Raw genomic sequence first — 23,682 nt, 5'->3', positions numbered from 1 at the left:
GAGAGGGGGAGATAGACAGAGACAGAGAGATAGAGACAGAGACAGAGAGAGAGGGAGACAGAGAGACAAGGATAGAGAGACAGAGACAGAAACAGACACAGACACAGAGAGAGGCAGAGAGAGAGAAGAAACAGTATTCATGTTCTGCCCCTCTTGTAGTGTCACTGACTAGGACAAGGACAGAAAATGTTCAGGTGCCACACAGCCCAGGTACTGGTGATGTTGGTGGTGTTGGTGGTCCTGGTGGTCCTGGTGGTCCAAGGGCGGCTCACCTTGTACAATCGGTAGCATGGAGGAACTGCCGAATCCTCCCAGGGAACTGGGTTAAGTTACTGAATGCCTGGGACGGGTTAGCAAACTGCTAGACATTGAAAATCAACAAAATAGATTCCAATATGGCTGCTACCTTCAAAAACTAGCCTAGGACCACATATCTAAGAGTCAGCAGAGCCCAGAACTGGGTCCCAGGCTTTTAAATGACACATTTTAAATGGCACAGGCTATCCCGCCCGCGTCCACACCTTTAAAGAGTGCCTGTCCACACAATTAGAGAGTGTCTACTTGAGTCAGATTGGATGTCAGAATTTAGGGCCATCTGACTGGGGAGAATAAAGTGGCTTCTCTCGTGAAAGCTTTGAAAGTGAGGATAAGGCTGGCCAGGTCCCGCTGTGAGGGTGCGGACATCAGAGACCGAAGAGCGTCGGCACTCTGGGGAACTGCTGTGGAAAAAAATCCTGCCTCAGGGACTAACCGACCCACCGCCTGGCAAAGGCCTCCCCACACACATATCAGAAAGAGAGAGGTGTGAGTAGCTGCATGAAGCAGTGCTCTCCTGATGTACAGGCAAGAAAGCCAAACACAAAAGTCAGAGCCTCTGGATTGAGGGGTACCTGAGGCTATGGCAGCCTTCCACAGCCTTCGCCCTATAGCCTACACCTGCTGCAGAGCCCAGAGCAAACCCAGAGTGGAGACAGAAGCTATGTTCTAGTCCAACCTCCTTCATTTTCTGGAAGCCAGAGAGGGGAGCAGGCTTGCCCAGGGTACAAGCAGGTGAGGAAGAGTTGGGTGAAGTATTCTGATCCCCAACTGTGGCGTTGGGGGCTTTCTAGAATATGAAGCTGGAATTTCTACCTGCCCCTCTGTCCTCCACTTCCCCAATGACATCCCCCAGGGACTGCTCAGTAGTAGCCAAGAGTATGATCTTCTCGTGAATATTTGAGGTGTGGTGGGGAGGGGTGTGGCCATGGGAGATCTCTGCTCAGATAAGGGAGGGGTGTCATGGTTCCCAAGAAGCTGTGTCATTGAATTCCAGATGTCTGCAGGTCCAGAGTGGGCTTTTGCAGTCTCTGAGGTCCGCACCCACACAGGACGACCTGGTCAGCCTTACCCTCACTTTCAAAGTTTTCCTGAGAGAAGCCACTTTATTCTCCCCCAGTCAGAAGGTCCTGAGCTCTGGCATCCATTTACTCCAGTTACCTGGGTGACCTTCCCGCCATAAACAGCCAACTTGGAACCAGGAGGCCATCTGCCTCATTCTCCCCAACAGCTTGCTGAAGACACCACCATTTCTAGCTGTCCATGGGGTTTTGTGGGGAGAGGGGCCTCATGCATGAATTTGGGAGGATTTTTAGGCACCTGCTGGCTTGTGACACTGATGGAGACTTCCTACAACAGTACCCAGCATCACTTACAGGAGTTGAAATCCACACCGGTGGCCAGAGCTCTCCAACAGGTAGCCCCAATGCTTTAATTTAGTGGAAATATTAAAATGTTTTCTGCCGACCCCACCACTCCCCAATACCTCACACTTAGCCCACTCCATGCGTTCTCTAGAAGACTTTTTTTTTCGGAGTTGGGGACCAAACCCAGGGCCTTGCACTTGCTAGGCAAGCACTCTACCACTGAGCTAAATCCCCAACCCTCTAGAAGACTCTTAAACCCTGACTGCACCCTTCACACCATAAACTCCAACTCAGCTGTCCACACCAAAGGGTTCTGAAAAAGCTCAGATTGAGCCTATAAGATTTTAACAGGCCTAGTAATAGAATGCCACCCAAATCAGCCCACCTTGGCCAGGACGCTGGCCAGAGGCCCCAAAAATTGACTTCAAGAAGCCTTAAGCAACGTGCGATGGGTCCCTCGGAAAGCAAGTTGGCTACCGTGAAGGCTTAGCGCCATCTGTCGGTCATTTCTGGAACTGCATCTACTGAGCTAGCTTGGAAAAGCTATAAGCTTTCAGGGACCCGGAGACAAACTACCAGTGTCGGGGTCCTGTAAAAAGGCTCTGGAAACTACAAAACTTTTGGTGCTAGATTTTGCACATAACTTACATCGCAGATCCATCTTTAAACTAATTTATCTTTTGAGGTCCAGAGACTCCAGGCTGCGTACCCAAGCTCACACGGCCTGTGAGTACCAGATAGTGTCACTTCTTATGTCCGGGTTGCTCCTATAAACTTTAAGGGGTTCCTCCCTTGTCTCCGCCCGAGTCTTACAAATCGTTTCTGGTGTCTAGGCTGACATCTTCAGGGACTGGGGCACCCCCTCCTTCCCTAAGGATGCTCTCCTCTCAGATACCAATGTTCCCAGTACTGGGTCATAGCTGGCCTGCCAGCCTTTTGGCCCCAAGGCTGCTTAGATAAAATGTTTTCCCTCTTATGATCCCTGAGCTGGAGGGAAAGAACTAATCAGCCACCCACGGGGTGCTGCCCCTAGATGGCTCTGAAACTTTCTGGTCTTGGCCTCCTTGTGTAATGCCCAGCAGCATTTGCAAAGCCTCCCATTTCTCTAACTGCAAAGGAGACTGATGGGCACTGGGCCTCATAACAAACGTGTTGGAACGACAACTCCCAGGCAGACACCCAGGGCTGAGTTCAGACACTGAGCTTAACTTCATTTCTGAAACCGCTAGCTCTCACCCGGGGGAGAGACAAGGTGGGGCTGCTTCGGGGGAGGGGGAAGGGGACAGAAGGGATCTGGTTGCGTGGCAACAGATGGACAGACCTGAGCCTGCTGTCACCCCTGCAGCTCAGGGGCATTCCTCAGAACTGAGGTCGGAGAGAATGGGAGTGTAGAAGAGGCTGGTGCAAGGCTCCCTGCACAGAGCTGCGTATACAGCTCCTGTTAAGGGAGCTGCCGTTCCGTTAAATGAACCTGACATCTTGGCTCTTCATGCACTTATTCAGGCAAGTGTTTGGTTGGCGCTGAGAGTCTCACCAACCCCACAAAGTACGCATCTCAAACACAGCCCTGAACGTCTGCTCCAGTGGGTCTGGGGTGAGCATCACCGAGAGCACAGTAACCTAGTTGTCCAGGGACAGTCTTTGAGAATGCCGGCTTGGTGAGATGACAGTAGCCCTCCACCCTCGTTGGTTTCTCCCCAGTCTAACTCTGAATTTGTAAATACTCTCGGGTGTAGAGCGGATTCGGAGCATGATGGGAGCCCTGAGCAGGGCCTTCTCCAGAAAGGGAGTGTTTAGGCAGAGACCCCACATCTCGGTACAGCCTGTCCAATCAGGTGAAGAGAAGTTATTGGCGAACATAGAATGTGCTGGAAACCCCTCCCCATCGTCTCACTTGTCCCTCGAGTTACAGTGTAACAGGAATGAGTAAGTCCCGTTTATGGATGAGGGAGCAGAGGCTGCAAGTGGCAAGAGAGGGGTCTGAGAACTCACAGCAGAGGTAGAGCCCCTAGGTCTGTGCCTGCATAGACACCTTGGGGTTGCCTCGGGCCCTTGGCTGCTGCTGTCTGAGCTGCAGGCACCCTGCACCCTGGACACAGCTGCAAGCCAGCCAGCCAGCGGTGTTCCGCTCTCCCCTCCCAGGCCCTTCAAGCGTTTTCAATGATGGGTAAATTCAGCAGATGCCTTTCGATCACAGCCTATTAAATTAGCCCCTCTCTCCAGCCAAAAGAAGATAATTATGTTTTCATTAGCCCTGGGTAATGTATTAGCCCTCAGTGGCAGCCACATAGAGTAAGCAAACCGAGTCCCTTCCTCCTTTGGCTCCCCTGGGCCAACTCTGAGCAGAGGGCCATGGCCGATACAGGGGGAGAGACGGTACGGTACCACTTTATCTGCCTACTCACTGTCCGTGCAGGGGTTTGGGGTGAGGTCCCACGGTAGCTGTTTCTGTGGTATCTGCCTGGAGCAGATGTCTGGACGTACCCCAGCAAGCTCCATCCTCTCAGACTGAGAAAGGCTACTCCCTGATCACCTACCCTGATGTGCACAGGGCACATGATAGTCATGGCGTCATGTAAATCACCATTCCCAAAAAGCATTTGGGGGGACCGTTGCTGTATCCTGCCCAGAGCCACCAAGTCAGTGGCAAAGGTCTCTGGTCTTTTCTCTATCCTTCTTGGGAACACTAGCTCCTAGCATTAGTGAGGACGCTCCCCAACGCCAAGAGCCACCCCCTCCTTTCCAACACCCACAGCATGGTGGCTTTCACTTCCTTTCTCTCCCCTTCTCTACAAGACACTTTGGGGTCCTGGGACCTGAGCGCCATCTCATTTTTACTATTAGGTGCTCCTGCCCATCAGAGGGTGCTACCTCTGAGCCAGCCCCCTCCCCCGGCCACGATCTCAGGGTTCTTACATCCCACTTCCTCATCCTCTGCTTGGGGAGGTAGAGGAGGCTGTCTCTGGAGCCTCCAATGTCCACTCCATCAAGCAGGAGCGAGGAGGGGAGCCACTTCTCGTCGGGTTGGTGACAATCCAACGAGCTATGTTATCTGTAAAGGGCTTGGCTCCAACCAGAAAAATGTGAATGATCAGGATGCAAGAACCATGTTCCTTTCTTTTTTTTTTTTTTTTATTACTTTGATTTTTTCTTTTTTACTTTCCGATTGCTTTTCCCTTTCCTGTTTTCCGGGCCAACTCCCCCCTACCCCCTCCCCCTCCCCTTTTTTTGGTTTTCCCCCTCCCCTTCCTCCCCCATTGCCGCCCTCCCCCGACAGTCTAGTTCACTGGGGTTCAGTCTTAGCAGGACCCAGGGCTTCCCTTCCACTGGTGCTCTTACTAGGCTATTCATTTGCTACCTATGAGGTCAGAGCCCAGGGTCAGGCCATGTATAGTCTTTAGGTAGTGGCTTAGTCCCTGGAAGCTCTGGTTGGTTGGCATTGTTGTACATATGGGGTCTCGAGCTCCTTCAAGCTCTTCCAGTTCTTTCTCTGATTCCTTCAACGGGGGTCCTGTTCTCAGAAGAACCATGTTCCTTTCTAACACAGTAGTTGCCATGCACCCTAGTCTCCTTAGCCTGTGAAAATAAGGGTGAGTGTGTTGGTCTGTCTGTCTGTCTGTCTGTCTGGGAGACGCTATCTCTGTCTCTTGGTCTCTGCGTAAATACCTACATCTATTTCTGTCTCTATTCCTCTGTATCTGCCCCCCCCCTCACACACACACACACACACACACACACACACACACACACACACAACTCTTCATGGCAGCAGGCTCCTCTCCTGGACTCAGGATCTGTCCTACCAGCAGGGTCTCTAGAACCTCTAGGTCCTGCCTCATGTCACTTGCACCAGGACGCCTAGCAACAAGGACAGAATGGAGGAGGGAGGGGACAGTGGGATTTCTGTCTCCTTCTCCCTCAGTAGACCTCTGCAGGCACAGCCCAACCTTGGCCCTGACCCCACATGTCATAGCTCTGTCTTCCCCACTGACCACCCTTCAGTTTCACAGCCCAGGATAGGAGATGCCTCACTCTGTATACCTCTGCTGCCCCAACTCCCACACAGCAGGCAGGCGCTCGCACAAGGCTCTGGAGCAGGTGAACTGCCAGCCCAGTGGAGAAGCAGCCTCCCTTCCTGGCTTCCTGATTTTTCCCCAGTTGCCATGGTAATTGAAGGAGCAGTGTTGAGACCCAACACCATGGAAGCCCAGTGCTCAACTTCGAAAGGGATCGGGCAGAAGCTGGGCCCAGGCTGCAAGGACTCACTCCATCCTCTTTTTGTGGGACTCTCATGGACATAGAGCTGGTCCTTTTCGGGGTCACAGGGATGGTTGTTTTTCTCAGAACGGGTACTGTCTGCCAGACACTAAACTAAGAGCATCACCACCATCCTTTGACCAGACCAGCCTTGCCACAGCCCAAGACCCACGTCCGGCTCAGGAAGCAGGCTTCAGACTTGGCACACCCAGTCAGGAAGTAGCGGAGCCCTGGAGGCCGATGGGATCTCTCAGGCCCTCCCTGGGCACAGCCCTCTTCACACCCCACGGGCTTTTTCCTTATGCTTTCCTCCCCTTCTCCCCCTCCCCGGTCCTCTTCCTGCACCCCTCAAGGTCATGTCCCCTTTCCTCAGACTTGACACGTAAGATATCCGAAGACTATTTCTGAGAGACAAGGAGGGGCGCAGCCTGGCCCTTGGCCTCTGCTAATTGTACTCTGGGTGTGCTGTGCCTTCCACCGGGTGAGACTAAGGGAGAAAGACAAGGAAGCTAGCAGCCAGGTGTCTGGGTGTGTGTGAGTCTGTGTGTTTGGGTCTGAATTCTTCCTCCCCTTCTTTGAGTCCAACCCCCAGCCCCAGCCCCCGATACACACACGCGCGCGCACACACACACACTTTTTCCCCAAGAGTGTGTGAGCAACAGTGACAGCTAAATGCAAAACCGCCTGTGCAATCTGCCCAGGAAGAAACAGCTTTGAAGACGGGTTTATATGGTTACCCATATGTTAGAGCCCCTAAGAAAGGAAGAAAAGGAAGAGTTCTCTGAGTCCGCCCCTCCCCCAGCCTAGCTCTTGGCCTCTCCTGGCAATGGGGTCTCCTAGCCATAGGGGAATAAGACCCCCCCAGGGGGTTTCACACCCTTCCCAGATGTCATACCTATTCTCGGCTCCGAAAACACACCCGAATCAGACATCCTTTCCAGAATGTCTGCCCACCCAAGAACCAGAGCTGTAACCCAGGCTGCTTCCTGCTAGCTCCATGAGAGGGGCTTCCTGCCCTGCCCCTGAGGGGGCTAAGCTTCATTTGTCCCATTAAGGAATTTTTCCACCAGATAGGGCAGAGACAACCACTTGCTAGGTTTTTCTCTGCCCAAAACAGCCTCCCTCCCCACTGTGGTCACTACATCCAATCCCCTTTAGGGTCCCCAATTTCTTCATTGTGTGTGTATGTGTTGATTTTTTTTTTCTGATAGAAAAAAATGGAAATTAGGTTACATAAAAGATGTATGCTTCCAAGCCCAGAGCGGCCCTTTTAATGAGGGTTGCGACGTCTCCCTCCCCACGCCCATAAACCAGCCGGTTGGACGTCACCACTAATTCGTTTCAGCGGTGATAGGATAAAGCAGGGACATTAAGAAATAAATTCCCCCTCACGACCCTCGCCGAGCTCGCTGCGCGGTTCCTGCATATTGATGCAGCCGCAGGGTGCGAGCGGCTACTTAGCACAGCGACTGCTCCTAGGGGCAGCTGCGGCCGGGGTGAGCCAGGTTGTGCGAGGGGAAGCTGGCAGCCTCCAGTCCTGAACTTGGCTGGGCTAGAGCGGAGCGAGGCGGGAGCAAGAGGCTGGGAGGGGGCGGGGAGCGCTCGCTCTGGAAGCTCCTACCCTGTGGCGCTGTTGGAGCCCGGAGCATCCTGCCCCGGAGCGAGGCTCTGGATCCGCGCGCTCAGCAGCTGCGGGAGGAGGAGGCGCGGAAGACAGGGTGATCAGCGGGATTCACAGCCCTGGAACTGCGCGGGCTCGGCAGCAGGTGAGTTCTTAGCCCTGGACCCGAAGGTATCCCATGTCCCTTCTCCGGGACCTGCGCTCCAGCTCTGGCGGGCAGTGTGCGCCCCAACTTGGCTCTCTCCTTGGCGGCCTGGCTCTCCGAGCAATGGGGCGTACCCGGGTCCGGGCTGTGAGCTCCTGGAAAGGTGGGTCCTGCCACCTCGCTCCAACTTTACAAGGGCAGGGGACCCTCCCACCCATTCCCTGCATGTCTCCAACCTCCGTACAATGGCAGAGATCCGATTGTGATCAGAGGTAATCATGACCCCAGGCGCGCACGCACGCAGCCTGAAACTGGGGGATACACAACCCTGGGGACCTTGGCACCTGCGGGGGCCTCAACTTTCAGCTACCTCCTCATCCAAGAGACCCCTTCGTCCTCTCTCCAGCCACCCCCTACCCCCGTGACCCTGTTAGGGACTCTGTCTTGGCCAGAGGGGGCACCTAGCTGCAGGGTGTTGCTGGAGAGCTGCTCCTTGGCTTTCTAACTTTGCGCTGCCAATGCTAACAGCTAGCGAGATCCAGTGAAGCAACTACTCCCCCAACCCGGAAAGTTCACCTCTCCCGCCAAGGAGACGGTTAAGAGCGTCTAATGGTTCCCAGAGCAGAAGAGGGAACTCTGCCAGGGCTCAGGATCCTTGCATCCAAGTGGTCTAGGAATGAGACAGGGTTTCCAGGATTCCCAGCTTCCCTGGCCACTCACAAACACTTGGGTCCTTACAGGACTCTTGGGCTGTGCCCTAGGGAACAGGAAGTGTGAAGCTTGCCTTCGTCCTTAAGGCAAGGTAGTCTCAGCATCCACAGCTGTCTACACACTGTGAACCTGGCTTTCTCGAGCGAGAAAGGCTCACACAGGTGTACAGCCCCAGCAGGGACCTTAGAGAGATTCCCCTGGGGTTTCTAATCCTAGAGCTACCGTTTCTGGTAAGTCTCTTCTCCCTCTCTCTAAGCCTCTGTTTTTCTCGTGTGTGAAACAGAGAAACGGCCCTTTCCTGGGGATCTGTTGGCAAACATTTAAAACATCGTAAAATGTCTATGGGAAGCTATGGGCAGGTGCTCAGCGCGCGGGAAATAGTACTGGTGGTCTGATGTAACCCAGAACAGATCCGGGGGCCTCTGAGTCTTGTGGGTTCCCATAAACCCAATCGAGGGTCCTCCTGAGGGTGATTAAGGCTGCATCCACCTCCATCTCCCCGTCTGTCCAAGCAGCCCCTGGGGAAGTGCATCACATTTTGCCGCAGATGAGACTCTAAAAATGTTGTCTGACTCCTAGGGAAACCCAAACCTCGCTTCCCGCACACATATATATACAGACTGTGAAGGGAGCTCTTGGGGATCCTACTGAGGGAGGGAGAGATCCCAAAGGTGAACTGGCAAGGGTGATATTCAGGCAAGCCCCCGGGCACCCAGAAAGTATCTGCCTCTATAGCAGGGAAGACAGAAAGGAGATGATCCCTCAGGCCACTCCTCCAAAGGGAGTGTGAGGGGAAGTACCCCCTTGTCAATCCCCACTCAAACCGAGATCAGAGCAAATTGTGGATTTGGGGTGGGGTGGGGGCAACATTAGCACAGCTTCCTGGAGAATTGATTTTCTTGATCCCCCCTTTTTATAGTGGGGGTTATTTGGGGGTTTGGTTTTTAAACTTGGGGTATATACCAGAATGGAATAAGGGTCAGGCCTTACTCTTCACCCTTGGATGTCCCAGCAGACAGGTTTCCCGTGGTTGCCAGTGTCACTGCCCCAGCAGATTCTAGAAGAAACCCAGGGATGTACGTTTTTGCGCATGCTGCAAGCTTCTACTGCATTCAGGATGTGTCTGGAATATCTTGACTTTCCCAATACCTAGGATAACTACCTGAACCTCACTTTGCAGATGTAGAAATGGGGATAGGGTAAACTGAGCCAGCTGTCCATAGTTGACAAGAAGACCTTCACCGGGTTCATGGCCTCCTAACCTGAGGCCAGCCTGACCTGTAACCCCATTTTGGTGCACATGGATCTTCTTCCAGATGGGTCCACACAACCAGACTACCCTCAAATAGACTCCATAAAGTCTGATTCCCCCACCCCCAATCCCAGACCATGCAGGGAAAGAACCAGCAGCATAGTGGAGACCTGTTGGAGATTTCTGTCTGAAGCTAAGTTTGCTCCATGGCGGCGAGACTGTCCAAACCGGTCACGTAACAAACATCTCCGAGCTTCAGTCCCATTATCTGTCAAATGAGAGCAATCGCTCCTACCTGAGCTGCTTTAAAGATGTGAGGTCTGTAACAGGGGTTGTGGAGATACCAGTCCCGTGTTGAAGCTGCCGATACTTTAATAAAAGAGAAGAAAACCCAAGTTAGGAGGTCTGCCCTGGAACAAACATGAGCTCTAGAATTTCTTCCTGCCTCTTGATCATTCTCCCCAAAGGGACATTGCCAGCCCCTGAGGCTCTATCTCTGTGGAATAACCCTTGGGGAAAGCTGCGAGCCTGGGAGGTCAGTGAGAGTGCGCTAAGGTGGAAACTCCCCCACCCCCACCCCTTGGGGAGAGGGTCTCTATACGGAGGTGAGAGGAGCTGTCCGAGGTGCTAGGGGAAAGTGTTCTGGATATTTCTAGCCCTGGCAGGGATGACTTGGGGGTCAGCTTGCCTAGATTTTGTAAGCATGAAGAAATTTGTACCATGCCCCCCCCCTCGGTGTCTTATGACATCTCTCAGCTCGCTGCCTGTCACTCAGGTTCCCCATAGGTCTGGTCAGGGGTGGATGTACTTCAGAATGCGGTTAAGAACAAGCGAGAAGTGTGCTTACAAGAGAGGCCGGCATCCTGAGAGGTTGGATTTGGCATTTCGGGAGGGATTTTCACACAGGCTGTTTCCACGAAGGGGCCTGCCTTCCCACCCCAAAACAATGTTAATAGCATAAAGGCCACAGAAAATGTAGACACACCCTTTTGTCTCCTGATGTCTGACCACTGTCAGACATCTTCCCAGCTAGTGAGTATCAAGCGCCTTCCCAGCAGACCAGCAATGTCAGGGCCGTGACCCGGAATCAGAGATAACTTGAACCCCTCTGCAGAGTCCTCCTCTCCTGCAGGAGCTATGAATTATCTGCAGTTAAACTGAGTTTTTCCAGAAGATTCTAAAGCCTTCGGTTCCTGACGTCATCGTACAGGAGGGAAGCTAAGATTCGGAGAGGTCATGTGACTCGTCAAAACTTGGATCCTCATGTCTTGACATTTTGTCTTGAACTTGTGGATGAGATTTCACGTCGTCCTCACCGTAGAGAGGCCTCAGAGTCAGGCAGGGAAGAGGGTAGGATTTTTCTCTCTTCCACTTGTCACTGTAATGTCAGTGAGCTCTTGGGGATTCCTCCCACTTCAGCCTTGCTAGCCATCAGCCCTGAGGTCCTACCTACCAATGCGCCTTTACCCACCAGTTAATCCTTTCAGAGAGCAAGTTCCTTTTTTAATGTGACCCATCAGAGATAACTCCAGAATCAAACAGATACACCCCCGGTTTAACTGTCACTGGTCTCGTCAAAGTCCTTGCTTTGTGCTCAACCCTGGCCCAGCCTTTGGTGAATCTTGACTGTGTCTGTGGCACTTGAGCTCCTGACCCTGGGAAGGAGGGGGTGAGTAGCCTGTCACGCTGGGAAATGGAGTACACTTGGAGCCGTTCAATGCAAATAATGCATCAACAGAAAATGCCACTAAGTCTTCAGTGTGAGCAGCCGTTCCCGGGGCTCTCTGGGCTTACGTCTTGCCGTAATTGTATTCAGCGAGAAAAGCTGAGAATTAGGGCAGTTACCGTGAGTGGTTCCACAAATCAACACCAGTGTGTGTCCGATGTGACATCACGTATGGGTTAGCGCCACATGTCCAAGGGCAGGAGCCTGATACAGGTGACATGAGCCCCACCCTGAGGTTGGCTAGAACCAGACAGTGGGGCATCCAGCAAGCCCTGTGCCGGGTGTGATATTTCTTCGGTAGTGGCAGGCATACCTTGGCCCTGCTGCCAGGGTGGTGTGGCTGGGGGCATCATGGGAGACTTCTCAGAGGTAGGGGCCAATTTGCACTATTCTCTTCAGTGACAGGGCCTCTTCCGTTATGAGCTGATCACAGTCAAATCACAAAGTGTCTCGTCTCAGAATCAATGGATACATCATTCTGGGCTGCATCCAGGGGCTTTAGCTGAGCTCGCCAACCCTTGGCATATCAACCACGCAATTGGAAGCCCTCAGTGGCGGGGGGGGGGCAGGGGGAGTCAGTGGCTCAACATTGTGGAAGAGGACAGAACCCAGCAACCAAGGCAGAAGGAAGGAACCTGGAAATGAGAGACCCCCTTCAGTTGGCCAGTTGTTTGGTCCGAGCCTTTTCCTCATGCTCAGCCTCCATTTTCTATCGGCGAAGCAGAGACTTTGAAATCTATGGTGGCTCCGTCTACATGACTACTGAGATTCTGTGGTAGGCTGGCATTCAGTTGGCGTTTGTTGGCTTGGATTTGGTTGGGGGCTCCTGTTACGGGCTTTTGTTACATTTGATTAGGTTCATTGATTCTGTTCATCTCAGGGACCTGTACGTACGACCCATGTCACTTGCCTGACCTCAGGGGTGTTTGGGCTACGAGCCCTGGGCCTGGAGCTCATTGGCGTCAATGTCTTCTTCCCTACCTGAGATGTACGCTGCTCAGTTGCAGTCCCTAAGCTATGCCCAAAAGGAGAGTTTCCTGTTCAAATAGAAGGCAGAAAACCTTTGCAAGGGACGTAGTTTCCTTGTGCAGCAGGGAGGCACATCTGTCTCGCATGTCTCCGTGTTCTGTGCCTCAATGACGTACTGACACTGCCTTGTCTCGATGGGGATTTTCCAGAAAGCGCGGTCCTGAGTCCGGGGTGTCACGTTGTGCTTCAGTTACTGGAATCAATTCTCCAGGCTTCCAAAGTCATCTCAGCGTCTGTCGGAAACATTGGCCCAACATCTCCGCCTTAAAGAACTCTCAGAAATGGCTTCTGTGATGGTTGCCATTGTTGTTGTTGTTGTTGTTGTTGTTGTTGTTGTTGTTGTTAAGACCTGGCAATCAAATTGAAAAAAAAATAAGATGATATTTCTAGAACCCATTTACGATTAGACATGAAGAAAGGATCTTGTATGAAATCAAAAGCCCGTTCCGCCCCAGACAGCAGCAGCAGTCGTTTCTTAGCTAAGGGGTTTGATTTCTTGTTACATGAACAAGAGCTGGGTGGATTGCTTTCAGGAGCAAGCCTTGAACTCCTAACTCCGGTCAGATTTCCCAAGAGAGCGGGTGACATCAGGTAAAGATACGATGGTCTCTTCTGCCAAGTAAGTGGTTCTCAACCTGCGGGTCACGACCCCTTTGGAGGTCAAACGACCCTCTCACAGGGGTCACATGTCGGACACCCCGCATATCAGATATTTACAATATGATTTGTAACAGTAGCAAAATTACAGTCATGAGGTAACAATGAAATAATTTTATGATTGGGGGCGTCACCACAGCGTGAGGGACTGTATTAAAGGGTCGAGGCATAAGGACGGTTGAGACCCACCGAGCTAAGATGTTTGCAGGGTCTAAGAGGCATCCAGTTGTATGCCCAGGGCGTGTACAGTCAGTCCCATTTAGCCATAAAAACACCATGTCAGGCTGTCTCTCTTCCTGGGAGTTTTAAGCGGGCCGGGGGAGGGGGTAACTTATAGATAGATGTCAGTGACAACTGACGTCTTATGGGCTCCTTTGTCTCTCTGATGGTTGGAGCCGTAGCTCAGCCCTGAAACGCTCAACAAGTGAAATGGAATCCAATTACAATCACGAACCAGTGTTCAGGTAGCCGACAGAGTCGAGGACAGACCTGCTGACGAAGCGAAGTCTTCCCCTCTCATTTCCCACCCCCTGTGATGCAGTCACAGAGACCCCTTTGTTTCCCTCCAAAGCGAGACAGTTCACCAGACCTGATAGGTCTCCCGTCTGGATGGGTTTTTTTTTTTCTTTCTTTCTTTTATTATTTTTTAGTTATCTGGGTGCTTTTATTATTATTTTTATTATCTTCTTTTTTTTTACCAGACGTTCCTGGTCTCTGATGTGGGGATAAATGCAGTGTAAATAGTAAATCAGTTCCTTAGTGCTTCGAGAGAAAGCAGACAGGGCCGACGAGATGGCCCGACAGATAGAGAGGTTTGCCGCCAAGTCTAATGTCCAGAGTTCAATCCCCGGAACCAGCAAGACCAGCCTGTCTGAAGCATGATGTTTCCTTCTGACTCTCCCTTTGGGTTAGTGCCTCCTCCTGGACTCTAGAAACAAGAAGCCCTCTCAGGGAATGGAAGATAGGAAAAGGTTATCATATCATTGGGTACAAGAATACATGAGCTTTTTTTTTAAAACACATGGGTGTAATCAGACTAAATTTCCAGTCTAAGCCAAAGCTATTGTCAAAGGCAGGCATTCCGGTCTTGGTCTTGAACTCGTGGCTCACCGTGCTTGAAGGCAAGATGTCAGCCTTTCCCTCGAGCACTGAGCTTTCAGCTTCCTGCACAGTTTGGCATTAAAATAATAATAATAATAACACACACATGTACACATACATATAGACACACACACATGCCTTCAATGGGTATGTGGGGAAATTTTTAAAAATACAGAGTGTTTAAGAACCTAGGACTGAAAGTGATGGCTCATGCACTCGGGAAACTGAGGCAGAAAGACTGTCCCAAGTTTGAGGCCAGCCTAAATTACTGAATGAGAGCCTGTCTTGAAAAATAAACACATAATAATACATCCGATAGCATACTAATGACTGTTAACATCAACACGTTTATATAATGTTATTATTTCTGTCATTGTCACTACTTGGGGCTCCAACTTATTTTAAGATGATTCGTTGTAAGGACCGGGCTCTGGCTCAGTGATAGAGCCCCTCACCAGCATACTCAAGGTCCGGGTTTCAGACAAATAAGTCAAGACAAAGAGGTAGATGAACAGATGGACAGGCGGGCAGGAAATGGCAGATGACTGGATCCGTAAACAGCTTGCAGGTAGAAGAACGAATGGATAGCTTGCCGATGCTCTGTCAGGGACTGTACACACAACAGTTACAGAGTCTGATGGAAACTCTGAGGGTGATGTTGCGCTATTTGTTTAGGGTTTCTGTGCTTAAATATTTCCTGACAAGTCACTGGTGCTCACCTGTAATCTTAGCTCTCAGGAGGCTGAGGCAGGAGGAGTTCAAGGCCATCCTTGGCTAAAACAGCAAGACCTTGTCTCAACAAAGAATGTAGGTGTGAGTGTTCTCAAAGGGAGGGGGGCATGTATGTGCATCCGCGTGTGTGTGTGTGTGTGTGTGTGTATGTGCATGATTTCTTAACAACAACTTGAGAGGCACAGTTTCAGTGAAACTTTTCTCCTCATTCAACTTCCTGGTCTCTTAGAATAGCCGTCATAACCTGAGCTACATGAGACCTTACCTAAAAAGTTAATAAGTAAATAATGGAAAATTTTTTTCTTTCCTATTTTGCACCATCACCCCCACATACACAGGCATGCACGCACCCCGGAACACCCACTCTCTTCCCTCCTTCCCCTGGAAGATTCTCCCCCTCCCCCATCCCCTAGGTTTAGGAAAAAAACTCACCTTCCCCCCACCCCCAGCGAGCCTTTCTTTACTTTGTCCCTGGACATTTTAATTAAGGCTGTGCGTCTCTGCCTTCTGAAGTCTGGTGACAATGTCATTTATGGCTCTGCAAGTCCCCACCTAGCATTCTTTCTCCGGGTTTATCATTTCATGGGCCCTGAGCCGCTGCCAGCAGCAGATCAGGTCCTAGACCTCCCGATGAAGCTGCTGCAAATGTTCTGTGAACACGAGGGGACTTCGTGGTGAACATCGGGTGAGTGGATGGGAGCATGGGGTGGACGTGCGGCTGCGGCCGTGTGATAAGGAGGCCGGGCAGTGAACTGGTGATTCACTCTTTAAGAGTTCCTTTGTGGGGTTGGGGATTTAGCTCAGCGGTAGAGCGCTTGCCTAGGAAGCACAAGGCCCTGGGTTCGGTCCCCAGCTCCGAAAAAAAGAACCAAAAAAAAAAAAAGAGTTCCTTTGTAAGCTGGTCTCTCCCAGGCCACTGTGACATCCTGGCCGTGCCTACAATCTCTGTTTTTCTTCTAGCTCTATGGGGTTGTCCATACAACAACTCTGACCTCCCTGGTGACAGACAGTAAGCCTTCACCCATGCCTGTCATTCTGGAGACGCTAGCCCTGTGAGATCAAGCCTGTGAAATACTAGAGACCTCCAAATAAGCCATGATGAAACTGGGGGCTCAGGAGTTAGTTCAAGCAAGGTTCAAATTCAGCCCTGTAACCTGAGCGAGTGGCTCTGAAGCCTCTCCCAAGCCTCCCTTTTCTCTTGTGGTTAATCCACCTCACACCTGGTGCTGTTATCATAAATTAGATACTTGGGGCTCACTAGCAAAGACGGGAGACTCCCTGGCTCAACTTGAGCACAGACATAACTGCCAATATCCCAGCAGGGCCCAGAAGAAAACTGTGGCTGGGGTTTCCAAGATTATTTTTGAAGCCATTCTTGATGGACAGTTAAAGGTTCTGACAAGGAGAGTGATGTAACCAGGAACTTAGGACGAGGAAGCAGGTCCCACCCAGTCCGAAGGAGCAGGCACAGTGGGTTTGGGGGCCATGCAGTGGGGTTAAAGTAGGATAGGCACCCCTGAAAGAGGAGCACACAGCCCTCTGAGTCATCCCGGACTGATAAACGGGCTGTGGCTGCCCTTGTCCTCTGATTGCAGTTTGGGGGAGACTTGTATCGTTCTTCTGAGCCAGACAGAAAGGGAGTGTATCCTTGAAGCTGAGGTAGGCTGCGGTCTCCGGGGCATCAGCAGGTATAGTTACATGGAAAACACATGGGACCTGGAATGACCCCTTCCCCTCTGTATGGAGAATGGAGACTGGCGTCTGCTTTGTTCTGGGGACTGCGGGATGAAGAGGAAAAGCCCTGGTGAGAAATGTCACTGCAAGAAGGGCTCAGAACACACCCCACGGTGAGAGGAGCATTAGATGGGACACGTACCTAGCAAGAGTCTGGGTAGTAGTCGGAGCCGGCCTAGTAAGACTCCAGTGAAGGATGCATGCAGACGGCGGTGGATTTCAACCAGGGCCTGAGAAGTTAGGGAGTCTCAGCCAGAGGCATGAGCTCAACAGAGGCTGTGTGACTTTAGGAGACCCCAAGGTTGTGTGACTTCCGAGAAACCCTAAGACCCGGCTGCTTTGTGGTCCCTCGTCAAGGAGCTCCAAAAGGTGCCTTCACTATTTCTTCCTAAAACTCACTTTATAAGGAATCTTAAGTCAGGCCTGCCCTCCAAAACCCTCACAGGAAACAGGCGTGAAGGAGGCTGGTAGTGGCCAAAGGTGACCAAGAGCTTGGGTGCCCGTGTAACCTGACGCCATCACCCACCCCAGCTGTGTCTGACAGCCACGTTAGTCTCAGGACATGAGCTGTAGATTTCCAGCTCTTTCTGCCTAGGTGCTTCTCAACGACCCTCATTAAGTTACAAATCACTTCACCTCCCCTCCCGAAGAACTAGCCTCACCTGCCTCTTAAGACGGAAAACGGTACCTGAAGAAATCTAAGCTTCATATGAGACCATCTTCCATGGCACAAAGATAGCCTGATGATAGCTTATGTTAAACATCTTTTTTTTTTTTTTTAACGGAAGGGGGAGTTAATGCTGTGAACCACACACATTCACCTGCATACCTATGGGCTGGTATACATAGACTCCGGCCAGAGCATTTTTTTTTTAAACCTCCGTACCCCAGATCAGAAACGCTTTTGTTCGGAACAGGGTACAGATTGAGCTGAAATTGGAGTTTCATTTGAAACCGCCATCTTTGTAGGTCACAGAATCGTTGAGTAACTCGGCAATTTTGTATCGTTTAGCCTAATGGTATCACGCTTGCTACCTAGCAGTCTTCTCTTGGAGGCTCTGAGGGACTAACTGCCTGGAGAAGGTGCACCAGGCATTCGGAGGGAAACCGGCCTCAGGTGTCCGGAATGGCCCTGTGGTCATGAATCCGAGGCTCCTGGAGGAAGGGGTCTGGCGGGGCTTGAGGGTGTGTATCTCTGACCTGCTCCCAACAGTACTGGTGATCCTGGTCTGTGGCCTCAGCTCTGGAGAGCAGGGCACCAGATGGCATCCATCCCTGGTGGCTTCAAAGACTCCACCAAGACCCCTCTTTTTCACCTCTCCTTTTCCTGAATCCTCGATTGCTTTCCCCGAGGCTGTGACGTCTACTTGACTCCTCTCCTCTATCCGGCAACCCTCAACTCCTCCCCGCAGCTGCTGGGATGAAGTGAGGGGATTCCTGCCTCATCCCTACCTTGTAGCAAACTCCTGCTGGAACTGCCACACCCTGGGCATCCTGGACTCTCTGATTCTGCCAACGGTGTAGACTCAAAAGCTCTGTTCCTAGATTATCGAGCACCTAAGATGCACCAAGCCCAAGTAGCTTTCTGAGAAGGCAATAAACCCAAGAACCTTGATCTCTGTCATCAAGTAGCATTTGACCTCACAGCTCCCTTGGCTGGTCAGAGTGTTTGGTTCTGTTTTGGGAACAAAGTAGTTAGTAAAAAACAGTTGATGAGAGGATTATAGCAGGGTTTTCCGAGACCACGATCCTTCTCAGTATAAAAAAACTCAACTGTGTTTTACAGTTCCCTCAGAACACTGCCCAATAGTCTTCTGTCAGAAGCACTGAACTGATCTCTGAAACATTCGCTTTCTGAAGTGACTACAATCCCCCTGCCTCGCCAGTACCTGTGAGTTCCTCCAACACCTCGTTCTCCATCCCGAGATGCAGGTTGTACTTGAGGGTGGTTCACCAGGAAGGGAAGCGACTTGTAACTATCTGGGCTCATTTAGAATAGTCTTAGAAGCACCTGGGTAGAAAAAGCCCATAAATCTAGAGCCGGCATTCTGAGACTTTGTGGGGTGTGAGGAAATGAGTGGGGAGCTGGTGTGACTCTGGGGGTCCTGAGTTTGCTCCTAGCTCCAAGAGTCTGAGAAAACTCTTTGAAAATCTGTTTCCAGCCATGACCTTGAGCTCACCCGTTAACTTGAGCCACATGCCCCTCCCCCTTCAAGTTTGGAAAACTATGATACCATAGACTCCACTTGAGTGAATGCCTAGGCACCGGACTCCAGTGTTCTGAGTTCCCTGAGCCCTAAGGACATCCACAGTTTTCATAGCAAGGCTGAAGTGAAGGGCCCAATGAGTCTCACTCCCCTTCCTGTTACTGGGACTGCAGCTCACCTCTACACTGAGGCTACTTAAGGTACGAGCAAGCAGTGTGTACTGGCTGGTTCTGTGTGTCAACTTGACACAAGCTGGAGTTAACACAGAGAAAGGAGCCTCCATTGAGGAAATGCCTCCATGAGATCCAGCTGTAAGGCATTTTCTCAACTAGTGATCAAGGGAGGAGGGCCCAGCCCATTGTGGGTGGAACCATCTCTGGGCTAGTAGCTCTGGGTTCTATAAGAAAGCAAGCTGAGCAAGGCAGGGGGAGCAAGCCAGTAAGCAGCACCCCTCCATGGCCTCTGCATCAGCTCCTGCCTCCAGGTTCCTACCCTGTGTGAGTTCCAGTCTGACTTCCTTTGGTGATGAACAGCAATGTGTAAAGTGTAAGCTGAATAAACCCTTTCCTCCCCAACTTGCTTCTTGGTCACGATGTTTTGTTCAGGAATAGAAACCCTGACTAAGACACAATGCTAATTAAAAATGACTAAAAAACAAAGACTTCGAGTCTAGATGAACTCAGCTTATGTCCCCACTGTGACTCCGGCTGTCTTAGCTACCTGTAATGCCCTTGAGTCTTGATGTTTGTCTGTTAAGGGGAGATAAATAATGCCTTGTCTTTCAGAATTTTTTCTAAGTTCAATTACACCACCCAGTAAAGATCCCGCTAAAGGCTCAGTTCAGTTGGTAGAGTGCCTGCCTGGCAAGCTTTGATCCCTAGCACATACACCAGGCCTGGTGACTTATGTCTATAATCTTAGCACTTGGAAGACAGAGACAAGAAGATTAGAAGCTCAAGATCATCCTTGGCTGTATATTAAACTCAAGGCCAGTTTGGGATACATGAGACTCCCCGACCTCATCTTAATTAATTATTCAATTAAAATTAAGAGTCTCTATATAAAAATGTTCAGAATTCTAAAGTCAAGGCATTTGGAACTGGTACATCTCACTCATCATACTGTAATGTCTTATGTTTAAAACTTATGTTCAGTAGAAAATACTTCTGGAAAGTGGATATGCATTCAGAAATAAATAGTATATGCATCCAGACTGATAACCTTCTAAGAAGAGAGAGAACTGTATTATTAAATTCTTCAATTAAAAGTAGACTCGTTCTGTCTGAGAGCCATTCAGTCAGCAGCTGTGTATTGGGTCCATACCCACCTTTGGGACTAGTCTCTCCTGTCCTGGGTACGTGTTCCCATAGCCATGTCATTACAGGGCAACTGCTGGTGCATTCTATCCAGTGTGAGAGCCTTAACCTTTTACTCAAATTTGACCCGGTTACATTTATTTTTACTATGGGCATAGTTGTCTTCTGAGGGGGATACTGCCACATCTGTTGCTGTGTTTCCTGTCTAGCAGATTCTCCCTTTGCTGAAATTCTTTAATTCAGGATCCTGTGGATGTATGATGAGTTTACAGGAATCTTTAAGAACCCCGTGGATATATGATGTGTTTACAGGGTTCTTTAAGGACCCTATGGATATAATGATGCATTTAGAGGGATCTTTGAAGTTAAGGGGCTCAATTCCACCACCTGTCCCTTAAAATACAGGTTTTACCTTGTTTCCCTCCAGGAGTAGATTTTTCCCACATTCTGGGTCTAGCTTCTCTCCCCCAGGTTGTATCTAAGCATGGCTGGCAGGAGAGGGGGAAGTTGACTAAGTCTCAGGTTAATACTCAGCTGCAATTTGTGGCACGCCATCCTCAATGCCCCCTTAAAGAGAAGGGCCCCTTACCGGCGACATGATAGTTTACAAAGCATTTTCTACAAGTCTCCATCTGCTCGGATCTTTTCAAAATCCTCAGGAACTGCTTCTGAGCAGTTTTCAATTTAACAGGACAATGGAGAATAAGACGGTTAGGGGACAGACCTAGCATCAATCTGCCAGGCAGGGGAAATGCCGGAGAATAAGCCAGACCAAGGATGTTTCTGTCAGCCCCATGGGCACTTGGAATATCGAGAGCCAAGGATCACAAACTGCTGACTCCTGCAATCCAGCAGACCACAGTTGAGTCGTACATCTGGACTTGGGAGTCACAGTTCCACGAATGAATCGCTAGAATTTTCTTCTGTCACACAGCCTGAGTTCCTCCAGGAAGTGATACCCTACCCAACTGAAGCCGAGAGATCCCTTCTCCCTCAGCCCTCTGCCCCACCAGTCCCCACAGCTCCAGCTCTCACCTTTCCCTTCTCTGAATCCTGCCCCCTGCCTCGTTCCCCCAACTGTCACCACCCAATGCTGACCACCCAGTACCTGGAATGACCCCTATGGCCAGCCTGGGGTTTCCTTTAATCTTCCAGCCAGCAGCAACCAGGACAATGTTTATAAAATCAGAATCTCACCACGGCCCACATAGTACCTCTGAGGTTCACCATCACTGTCAGAGTAAAGTCCAAAGGGTGTTTCTACCACTGTACAGAATAGTAGGCTGTGTTATGACAGAGTGCTGCGTGTACTTAGTGTGTTTTACTTACAGCCACTTCTGTTGATTTTTTTCCTCCCCCCAACATAGCCCCCATTTTCTACTTTGACATCCTAAAAATGTCTTAGTCCAGGTTTCTCATAGAGAAAATATATAGCCCCTCCTCCTCCTCCTCTTCCTCCTCCTCCTCCTCCTCCTCGTCGTCGTCGTCGTCGTCGTCGTCGTCGTCGTCTTCTTCTTCTTCTTCTTCTTCTTCTTCTTCTTCTTCTTCTTCTTCTTCTTCTTCTTCTTCTTCTTCTTCTTCTTCTTCTTCTTCTTCTTCTCCTTCTTTGTCTGGCTTATTTCATTTAATACGGTAACAATGTTGCTGGTGATCTCCAGATCCATACATTTCACTGAAAAAGAAAGTTACAAAAAAAAAAAAAAAAAAAAGAAAGAAAAGAAAAAGAAAGTTACATCCTTTACAAATGTAATTTCATTCTTTACAAAGAAACTCTGTTACACACACATACCCCACCTTTTCTTTAATCTACTCATGAATTGATGGCCTTCCTCACGGCTCTGTGTCCCTGGCTACTGTGAATAGTTCTGGGGCATTGAGTTGCGTGTGTCTTGACAACTAACCTAAAGTGACTCCAAAGGTAACAGTCAAGAATGGCACACAGGAGTCCCACGTAATCCCCCCTCCCCGGGCACACACCCACTTAATTTTCTTCTGTAGTTCATTGATGGAGCCCATCAGCAGTCCCACGTCACAGATGTGGAATCTGAGGCTAGCAGAGAGTGAACCTGGGTCCCAAGTTCTTTGTGGCTCCAGATTCATGGCTTTGACCTCGACCCAGTGGCGGAGCAGGCCCAGCCAAGGTGAGAGATGAGCAGAAGGAAATAGAAAGGGCCTCACTCTGAACTCTGGAACTTTCTGTCATCGTGATGGATGCCATAGCACGCAGGTGGCTGAGCTAGCTCTGGTAATTCAGTTTTGTGAGGCCAAGCCAAGATGAAAGATCCTCGGTCCCCTTCATCTCTTCCAGCACGGGGGACAGAGCCCTGTAGCTCTCCCAGGGTGGTAGACTGACTTTTCCACCCCTTCATCACAGTGCTGGCTCACCGCCCAGTTCTGGGGGCTCGTGTGTGTGTGTCTCTTGCTGCATTTCTCAGGCTCGGCATCCCAGCATTCTTGATTCTGGGTTCTTTCTACATCCCAAGGAGGAGCTGGTACCCGGGGGGACATTGCACTCACTCTCCTGGGAACCAGGACCAATCCACAGTACCCAAGTGCCCTGAACACCATACTAAAGGCTCTCAGTAGAAAGATAAAGTCAACAGTCAGACTCAGCTCCATGGAAGTATAAGGATAAGGAAAGCACACTCCCTGGTCTATGGCGCGTTAAGAAAACGTAGATCCTAATAACCCTCATCTCGTTCCGTCCACACAGATGTACGCCAGCACTGTCGCCGTCTCTACAGATGGTGACACTGACTCAGAGACATCGAGTAACTTTCCCACAGTCACAAAGCCAAGCCCAGCTTCAAAGGCCTTGTCCTGATTGGGAAAAGTGATGATTAAAAATTAGAAATCAAACTAATAATCAAATGAGCAAAACAGTTAATCCATTTTTATAACCAAGTATAAAAGAATATCCAAAAAGGAAGGTTCCCATTCACAACCCAACGCTTACACCTTTCCCAGAAGTACCGATTCCAAGGGCCCTAGAAATTCTCCAGAAATAACTGGTATAAGTCAAACTTACATGGACATGTGGACAGTAAATCAGATATGTAACTAACTGTCCTATGTCCGTGTGGTTCACATTGCATTTGAAAAGGAGCAATGGATGATGATGATGATGATGATGATGATGATGATGATGATGATGATAATGATGATGATGATGGTGGTGGTGGTGGTGGTGTTGTTGTTGTTGTTTGAGACAGGGCTTCTCTACGTAGGCTGTCCTAGAACTCACTCTGTAGACCACGCTGGCCTCAAACTCATAGATCCACCTGCCTCTGCTTCCTGAGTACTGGGATTAAAGGCTTGTGCCACCACCGCACAGCAGAGTTATAGATCCTGAACGTCACTCCTCGATAACTTTTTAAAAACATTTTTGTTCTTTGAGAACTTTATACAACGTATTTTGATCAGATTCGTCCTAACTCCTCCCAGATTCAACCCCCAACACCAACCTCCTGTCCTCCCCGCCTCTGTCTTTTAACAACCTACAGACCACAACT

General features: G+C 50.2%; 1 protein-coding gene across 1 annotated transcript in view; it reads left to right on the top strand.

Moving 5' to 3' along the window:
• Window positions 1–7,255: 7,255 nt before the first annotated feature.
• The window catches only part of Nos1 (nitric oxide synthase 1), a 111,130-nt gene continuing 94,703 nt past the window's right edge, over window positions 7,256–23,682 (top strand). Inside the window, exon 1 of the mRNA XM_032886874.1 lies at window positions 7,256–7,705. The gene's annotated coding sequence lies outside the window, so the exon portion shown is untranslated. The remainder of the gene's footprint in view (window positions 7,706–23,682) is intronic.

The sequence above is a fragment of the Rattus rattus genome, chromosome 16, assembly GCF_011064425.1.
Source record: "Rattus rattus isolate New Zealand chromosome 16, Rrattus_CSIRO_v1, whole genome shotgun sequence".
Classification (NCBI taxonomy): Eukaryota; Metazoa; Chordata; class Mammalia; order Rodentia; family Muridae; genus Rattus; species Rattus rattus.
The sequence above is the reverse complement of the archived record's forward strand: the minus strand, read 5'-3'. Positions and strand labels throughout refer to the sequence as shown.